The sequence below is a fragment of the Macaca thibetana genome, chromosome X, assembly GCF_024542745.1.
Source record: "Macaca thibetana thibetana isolate TM-01 chromosome X, ASM2454274v1, whole genome shotgun sequence".
NCBI classification, from domain to species: Eukaryota; Metazoa; Chordata; class Mammalia; order Primates; family Cercopithecidae; genus Macaca; species Macaca thibetana.
Genome location: NC_065598.1, coordinates 138638006 through 138647689, shown reverse-complemented (window position 1 = coordinate 138647689; position 9684 = coordinate 138638006). Strand labels below are relative to the sequence as shown.

At 34.5% G+C, this 9684-nt stretch overlaps 1 pseudogene across 1 annotated transcript; it reads right to left on the bottom strand.

Annotated features, from left to right (window-relative positions):
* Positions 1-8128: 8128 nt before the first annotated feature.
* Positions 8129-9094, bottom strand: LOC126945918 (40S ribosomal protein SA-like; annotated as a pseudogene). Its single transcript, XR_007722554.1, has one exon. The product of XR_007722554.1 is annotated as a 40S ribosomal protein SA-like (transcript).
* Positions 9095-9684: the final 590 nt, after the last annotated feature.

Genomic DNA, 9684 nt, shown 5'->3' with positions numbered 1-9684 from the left:
AATATCCTGGGAAAGCTTACCATAATTGAAATAAAATTATACACAGAGAAAATAAGTAAGCGAGGTACAATTTGTAGGAGAGTGGATATACTGGATTTTGTTAATTCTCTAAGTTTCAAAAGCAAATACTTTTATTGGCCTAACAGAGTTCAGCTCAATTGTATATAAAATTCTCATCTGAAGTGATAGATACAATACTAGGTAAGAAGTGCTATGTTATTTAAACTGTCATTTTACAACTTTCAAGGTAATATATACTATATATGTATATTTAATTGTCAGTTAGGGATTTGTATCCATTTTCTAAAACTACTGTAGAAAATTGCCACACATTGGGTGGCTAAAAACAACTGAAATTTATTGTCCCACAGTTCTGAGCTCTGTGAGCTAGAAATTCAAAATCAGGTTATTGGCAGGGCCACGCTTCCACTGAGGGCTGTAAGTAGGAGATTTCTTTCTTTCTTTTTTTTTTTTTTTTTTTTTTGCTTCCTCTAGTTTCTGGTAGTCCTGGGCATTCCATGCCTTCTGGCTTCTGACAGCAAAACTCTAATCTCTGCCCCTGTGGTCAGGTATTCTCCCCTTGTGTCTGTGTCTCTTCTCCTCTTTTTATAAGAACAGCAGTTGTACGGGATTATGGTCCCACTCTACTCCAGTATGACCTCATTTTAATGAACTACGTCTGCAGGGACCTTAGTCCCAAATAACGTCACATTCTGAAGAATTAAGATGTCAACATACCTTTTTCTTGCGGGGTCGGGCGCAGTGTATGGGGACACAATTCGCCATGTAGCAGGGCTTCAAGCACATGGTCCAAAATTAAACTATCTATTAATAATAACTCTTCCACCCTTGTGCCTCATTTGTCGAATTCCCATCACATCACCAAATGTAATTACTGTTTCTTATATAGAAATCAGTGATTTATTCAATTTTTTAGAAATTATATTCTAATTTCTTTGTTATATATATATACACACATATATATGTATGTATATCTGAGTTTAATTATGTATAAGCAAGAAAATGCAAATGTATCTCCTTACATTCTTTCTTTCAAACAATGGGCAACACACAGTAACTTTGCTTTTTACTTATATTTTTACTTGAAACCATTTTTGGAGACTTTTGCAAATCAACAATGGCAGAAATAGCTAATGCTTATATAGTGTTTACTACATATGAAATGAGCTAATATATCTAAGGTTGATGAAAATCCTAAACAGTAAGTTCTAGTATTTATCTGCATTTTGTATATGATGAAAATGAACCTTAGGAACTTACCCAGGATTACAGGAACCCAGGAACCCAGGAACCAGGAAGACTTGTTCTAACATCAATTGCCTAAAACATTGCATTAAACTGTCTCTCTAAATGGCCTAAAACATTGCATTAAACTGTCTCTCTAAAGAAGGCCCTTGTTCTTTCTTAAAACAGGATTGTACTCCAATATATAAATGTAGCATGACTTATTCATCTTTTGATCAATTCACATTGAGATTTTTTTATCATCATTTTAACAAATACTTTTGCAATAAATAACATTATGTAACATTTCATTTTACACATACACAGGACCATTTATGGGTTTAATTCATGAAGTGGAATTTGGGGGACAAAAAAACTCTAGGTATTTGAAATTTTGACAGATATTGTCAAATTTCATTCCAATTTGTATTCCTACCAGTAACAAATGAAAGTGATTATTTATATAAAGCTTCGCCAATAAGTTTATTACCAAGACTTTCAATTATAGCCAATCTGATAGTTTAAAAAGAGAAATTTCAAGTAGTTTTAACTAATATTTCTTTTATTATAAGTGAGGATAGTTACCTTCTCCATTTGCAGGTACTCTTTGTATATTAAGAAGATTCGTTTTTTCCTGATGATAAAAGTAACATTTTTGTTCTGTGTCATTTTTTTGTACTTTACTCACAGTGTTTTCATTTGTTGTAGTTGCTTTGTATTTTGATCTTAGCCTTATAAGTTTTGCTTGTATTTCATGAAATCAAATTTATTAATCATTTCTATTATATTTTTTACTCTTTTAACTGATAAATGATAGTTGCGTATATTTCCGGGGACCAATATAATGTTTTCCTCTATGTATATGTTGTAAGAAGATTAAATCAAGCGAATTAACATATCCATCATCCTACCAACTTATTTTTTGGTGACAAGAATGTTTTAAAAATCTATTCATTTAGCAACTTTGAAATATACTATATATTATCATTAACTGTAGTCACCATGTAGTGCAATAGGTCACTAAAACTTATTCTTGCAGTCTAATTGAAATTCATTTTTTAAAGGTTCCTGATATCAATGAATAGATTAAAATACAGGTAAACACTTGTTTACAGTCTTTGTTTAACAAACCTTGCATTTAACTCTAGGTGACATCAACACCTAGGAAATAGATGTATGAAGATGTGACTTTGAGATTACAGTTAGTCCAAAAATGTAAATAAATGTGGAACGTGTCCTTGTGGAGGCAGGCGGAAGAAAGGCCTCTTTCACTTGATGGATTTATGCAAGTTATCTATTATTTACTACTAGTTATCCAGTAAAGCTATGTTCACATTTAAATTACTGCTTCATTTGAAATGTATGCTGACATATGATTTAAGGTACAAACCCAACTTCTGTTGTTTGCCAAATGGTTACTCAAGTTTTTCTAACACTGTATATAAAACAGGTTTATGTTCTTGCACTGACTTGAAGTGACACCTGTATAATACTAAATTCTTATATGCAGTGAGGTCCATTCCTGGATGTCAAATTCTCTTCATTGTTTGACTATTCATGTATCAGTAACAAACATTTCATTTTAAAGTTTAATTGTATCTTTTATTTAATGTTTAATTGACTAATAATAATTACATACATCATATATTTATGGCATACAATATGATATTTTGCTATATGTTTACATTCTTGAATAATTAAGTCAAACTATATTTAAATAGCCATCATTTTACATACTTATTTTCTGTGGTGAAAACATTTAAAATCTATTATTTCAGCAATTTTAAAACATGCAATAATTATTGAGTGCAGTAGATCGCTAAATCCTTCTAACTAACTGAAATTTTGCACCCTTTGGTTAACATCTTCCCTTCCTCCATCTACCCCATTCCCCTAGCCCTTGGTAACAAGCATTTTACTCTGTTTCTGTAAGTTTGACTTTTTTTAAGATTCCACATGTAAGTGTGAGCATGCAGTATTTGTTTTGTGTGTGTGTGTGTGTGCCTGCCTTATTTCATTTAGCATAATGCCCTACACATTTATGCATGTTACTGCAAATAACAGAATTTTAGTTTTTAAGACTGAATAGTGTTATATTATGTATATATACCACATTTTCTTTATCCATTAATCCATTGACCCACATTTAGGTTGTTTCCATATCTTGGCTATTTTAAATAATTCTGCAATGAACATCAGAGTGCGGATATCTTTTGTACATATTGATTTAAATTCCTCTGGATAGACACAGGTTGAGTATTCTTTATCTAAACTGCTTGGGAACAGAAGTGTTTGTAGTTTTAATTTTTTTTCCATTTTTAGCATATTCACATATACATAATGAGACATGTAGGGAATGGGACTCAAATTGAAATACAAATATGTTTGCTTCATATACTCTTTATACACATAGGCTGAAGGTAATTTTATATAATATTTTAATGATTTTATGCATGAAGCAAACGTTTGTATACATTGAATCATCAGAAAGAAAATATGTCACTATCTAAGCCACCCACGTGGAAAATCTGTGGTTGTTTGTCATCACCATCATTTTGCACTCTAAATTTGTATGCTACTGATAAGCAATCATTTTCTCACATTTATTCACACATAAATACTTAATGGTAAAAATTATGACATGCTGTTAATACAGTGAAAAATAATATGCTCAGAGTGACAAAATAGCACAGTAGCATCATCATAATACTTGTATTAACTGTTAAACAACAAATCACAGCAGCATTTTAGTTTCCACCCATGATGCTGTGTTTTGATTAAAAGGTTATAGTACATTGTGTGTGTGTATTTTTGTTTTTTGTTTTTTTTTTTTTTTTTTTTTTTTTGTTTTGTTTTTTTTTTTGATGAGAAGAAACATCAGAAGCAGTTGAAGGACCAGGAAATGGGTCCTTGAGGGATGAGGAGGCATTCTGCTGGATGGCTTTTAAAACTTTTCCTCCAGATTCATTTGTCTCATTAACAACAGTTTTTGTCTTAGAAGTCTCTCTGATTTTATAAACAGACATAATTTCTTATTCTATTATGAATGTGCACATTCTAGTCCTCAATAAGACTAGTACACATTTTCACCATGTTATCTAGAGGCCCTTCTTTTTGCAGTGTTAACAATATCATCTTCATTTTGATTATTATCAAAATCACTTTGATTAAGAGCCATTTTGGCTATTTCACCATCAGTCAACGAATGAACTACTGGAACCTCATTAGTGATATTAAAAATTTCTTTGATGGTCACTTCTTCCATATTACTGATGGACTCTGAGGGTATATTTTTTGCATATGTAAGGAGGTCAGACATTGTTTTGTTCTCACTTTTCATACGTAATTATTCAGTCACTTCCTTGTTTACCATCATCACTGAAAATAGTTGCAGGCCAGAGGTTGTGCCACGCATGCACAACTGTATCTTTAGTCACTGTGTTCCAAGGGTTAGCAAAAACATATAGGACAACCTTCATGCTAAACTCCTTCTGGAAACCTCCCACACCCATGCTTCTGTTCACTGCTGTGAGCATACTATTCAAAAAGTGTCTTATATTTACTCTTCATTGACGCAAGGATACCCTGGTAACATGGCTGAAGTAAGAAGTCACATTTAGGGAAAGGTATATTGCACAAACAGTATTTTTGATGATAATTTTAGCTGGAGGATGAGCAAAACAATTATAAAGGAATAACAAAATCTTGCAGTCATTTTCCACTCAGCTTCCCTGTAGTGAGCATGAGCTGCTGGTATAAAATTGTTTGAGAAAAATCAGAAAACATGTCCCTGGTGACACATGCCCTTTTGTTAACATAATAATGGATGACTACTAAATTCACTCCTTAAAACCAGTGAGAATGCAAGCTTTTGCCTATCACAGCAAGTTTAGTCTCATGCATGCCTGCTGCATTAGCAAATCCTAACAGAGTTATTCTGTGCTTTGCATCCTTAATTCCTGTCTCTTCGCCTGTAGTCTGTGACTTTCTGGCGCAATAATTCCAAAACGTGATATTTTATCATCATTGTAGACTTGTTCTGACATCAGATTTTCATCAGCAATGACCTTGGTAAACTTGTCATTGAATTTCCCTGCTGCTTTATGACAGCAGATGCTTTATCACCACAAATTTCTTTTTTTTAAAATTTTTATTATTATTATTATACTTTAAGTTCTAGGGTACATGTGCACAACGTGCAGGTTTGTTACATATGTATACATGTCCCATGTTGGTGTGCTGCACCCATTAACTCGTCATTTACATTAGGTATTTCTCCTAATGCTATCCTTCCCCAATGCCCCCTCCGCACGACAGGCCCCAGTGTGTGATGTTCCCCGTCCTGTGTCCAAGTGTTCTCACTGTTCAATTCCCACCTATGAGTGAGAACATGCGGTTTTCTGTCCTTGCGATAGTTTGCTCGGAACGATGGTTTCTAGCTTCATCCATGTCACTACAAAGGACATGAACTCATCCTTTTTTATGGCTGCATAGTGTTCCGTGGTGTATATGTGCCACATTTTCTTAATCCAGTCTATCATTGATGGACATTTGGGTTGGTTCCAAGTCTTTGCTATTGTGAATAGTGCCACAATAAACATACGTGTGCATGAGTCTTTATAGTAGCATGATTTATAATCCTTTGGGTATTTGACAAAAATCACAGCCATACTGAATGGATATTGAATTTCTGGATTAGAGATGTTCAAAATTTATATCCGGAAGTGGGATTTCTGGATTGTATGGTAATTCTATTTTTAGTTTTCTGAGGAAACTTCCAATTCTTTTTTCTATAGTGGGTCTCATTTATTACAGTTTTATATTTTTCAAATCCTCATATAATTATTCCCTTTTTAGTACTCTTTCAGGATGTCTTATATATACTTGTTTATTTTTCTCTACAGGCATGACAATCAGTTTTTCTAACTTCCCATAAAACACTGTTAGTGTTTTTATTGGGTTTGTATTAAATTTACAGACTAGTTTATGGAGGATTAATACCATTATGTTTTTGATCATTTATATGTAGGATAGTATATATTGCTTTTCTTCTTTTTTGTCCTTCTTGAGTGCTTTTACAGTTTTCTCTTTATATAAAACTTGCCTATTAGTGTTAACACATCTTACATATTTAGTCTGTTTATTTTTTTATTTTTTTATTTTTTTTTTGAGGCGGAGTCTTCACTTTGTCGCCCAGGCTGGAGTGCAGTGGCACCATCTCTGCTCACTGCAAGCTCCGCCTCCCGGGTTCGCGCCATTCTCCTGCCTCAGCCTCCCGAGTAGCTGGGACTACAGGCGCCCGCCACCGCGCCCGGCTACTTTTTTGTATTTTAGTAGAGACGGGGTTTCACCGTGTTAGCCAGGATGGTCTCGATCTCCTGACCTCGTGATCCGCCCGCCTCAGCCTCCCAAAGTGCAGGGATTACAGGCGTGAGCCACCGTGCCCGGCCTAGTCTGTTTAATTGCTATTGTTAAGGTGTGACTTCTTCCATCACACTCTCTATTCCATTTCAATAATAACCATATTGGTGGTTATGCAGTCATATCAAAGTTATTAATTTCTGTGTATTATTTTGCACCTCACTGATTCACTGCTTTTAATTACTTTTTCATTTGATCTACTTGGATTTTCTATAAATACAATCTTATCACTTGCAAATAGGGATAGTTTCACATCCCTCTCTGCAATTTATATCTAATTTCTTTCAGAGGTCTAATTGCTTTAGCTAGTATTTCCAAGTTAGCATCAAAAAATAAGAATAATTGTGAACATTCTCATCTACTTTTTTATTTTAACGTGAATGGATCTATTATTTACTTATTAAGCATAATGCTGCTTTTGGGGTGAGAATTTTATTAGCTTAAGAAAATATCCATGCATTCTTATTTTATGAACTATTTTTACAAATCAAGAAATTGTTGAATTTTGCAATATGCTTTTCGGCATCTATAGAGTCAATCAAAAATTTTTCTTAGGTCTGCTATGATAATGAGTTAAATTATCAGGTATCCTATTACCATACTGTCTTTGTATTCCTGAAACAAATCGTAGTCAATATGGATTTGCTTTTTTAATGTGCTGTTGAATTACTAATATTTTAGGTTGAGTTTTACATCTATTTTTCTAAATGAGATTGGTTTAAAGTTTTATTTTTTGTGCTGTTGTTTGAAATTTTCTATGAGTCTTAAGTAGCTTCATGAAAAATAAATAGGTTTAGGCTCTATTTATTTCCATGCTCTGAAGCATTTTTTTTCCAGAGATTTTTTTATTACTATAGGGAATGTCCTTACATGTCTATACTCTATTATTATTATTATTTTTATTATACTTTAAGTTCTAGGGTACATGTGCACAATGTGCAGGTTTGTTACATAGGCATACATGTGCCACATTGGTTTGCTGCACCCATCAACTCGTCATTTACATCAGGTATTTCTCCTAATGCTATTCCTCTCCCATCTCTGAAGTAAACTAGAAATCTTGAACATTTTACAAATACATGAAAATTAATCATGCTGTTGAACAAGCAAGTGGTCAACAGACATAATTAAAACAGAAATTAAAATGTTTGAGACAAATGGAAATAGAAACAAAACATACCGAAGCCTATAGAATATAGCAAAAGAAGTTTAAAGAGACTACTTTATACCAATAAGCATTTACATCAAAAAATAAATAATGGTTTCAAATAAAATCTCAATATTACACTTCAGTTAACTAAAAATACAAGAGCAAAGAGAAACCCAAATTAGAAGAATGAAAGAAATTATAAAGATTGGCTCAGAAATAAACAAAACAAAGAGTAAAAAGTCAACAAAACAGAGAGGTGGATTTTTTTAAAGGTAAACACAATTGACAAACTTTTAGCTAGACTAGCTAAAATTAAAAAAAGGAACCAAATAAATGCAAGAACAGCTTTTTGGAAGACCATTCAGTGGTTGCTCCTACCCATTCAGTGGCCTGAGCAGTGGGAGCTGCAGACCAGTCTTCCGTGGCAGGCTGAGCACTCCAGTCTTCAGTAGGGAACTGCTGAATAGGCACAGAGGGCACCTGCACACCTTCAGACCAGTCTGCAACCTCAGGCTGAGTAGCAGTGAACTCAGGAGCTGGAGCAGTCCATTCACCCTGAAATTCCTCCTTGGTCACTGCCTTTTCAGCAGCAGCCTGCTCTTCTTTTTCAATCTCTTCAGGATCTCTGTAGAAGTAGAGATCAGGCATGACCTCCCACGGGTGTTCACGGGAAATGGTGCAACGCATGCGCAGAACTTCCCGAGCCAGCATCAACCACATCAAACCCACTGAGAGAGCTCCCTTGTTGTTGCATGGGATGGCAATGTCCACATAGCGCAGAGGAGAATCTGTGTTACACAGAGCAATGGTAGGTAGGTTAACATAAGATGCCTCTGTGAGAGGCTGGTGGTCAGCCCTGGGGTCAGTAAACACAAGAAGCCGTGGCTCCTGGAAGGCTGCCAGGATCTGGTTAGTGAAGGTTTCAGGAGTGAAGCGGCCAGCAATTGGAGTGGCTCCAGTGGCAGCAGGGCGCTCTGGCCAGTATTCCTGGAAGACACAACACTGACATCAGCAGGGTTTTCAATGGCAACAATGGCACGAGCCGCCAGCAGAAGCTTCTCCCAGGTCCTCTTCAGATTTATGATGTAGATGCCATCACTTTTCCTTTTACAGATGTACTGTTCCATCTGGAAGTCAAGATTGGTGCCACCTAAGTGGGTTCCTGCTGCAAGGAACTTAAGGACATCCTCCTTCTTCATTTGCAGGACATCAAGGGCTCCGAACATTGTGAAAATTTCCCTTTAAGTTACAACGGGAATCCAGAACAATGCCGTATGGACCCCTTTGTAGGTAGCGCGGAAAGGGAGACATCCTTTTATAATAAAAATTCTCAACAAATTTAGTATAGAAAGAATGTGTTTCAGCACAATAAAAGCTATGTATGGCAAAACCACAGATAACATACTAAATGGAAAAATGTTGACGGTTATTCCTGTAATATCTGAAATAACAGGAGAATGTTCACTTTCACCACTTTTACTCAAATTAGTACTGTAAGTCTTAGGCAGATCAATTAAGAAAGAGAAGTAAATAAAAGGCATCCAAATTGGAAAAAAAGAAAGTCAAATTTTTTCTGTTTACAGAAACATGATGTATTTTTAAAAAATAAAAACTTCATAGAAACACTGTTAGAATTTAAAAAATGCATTGAAGTTTCAAGATGCAAAATCAACATTAAAAATCATAATATTTCTATATTCAAGCAGCAAACTATCTGAAGAACAGCAATCCAATGTACAATAACTAAATAAAATAAAATTAGGAATAAATTTAATCAAAAGGGGGAGATTTATGCAATTAGTGCTATAAAATATTCATGAAATAAATTATAAGGACACAAATAAATGGAAACACATCCTGTGTTAATG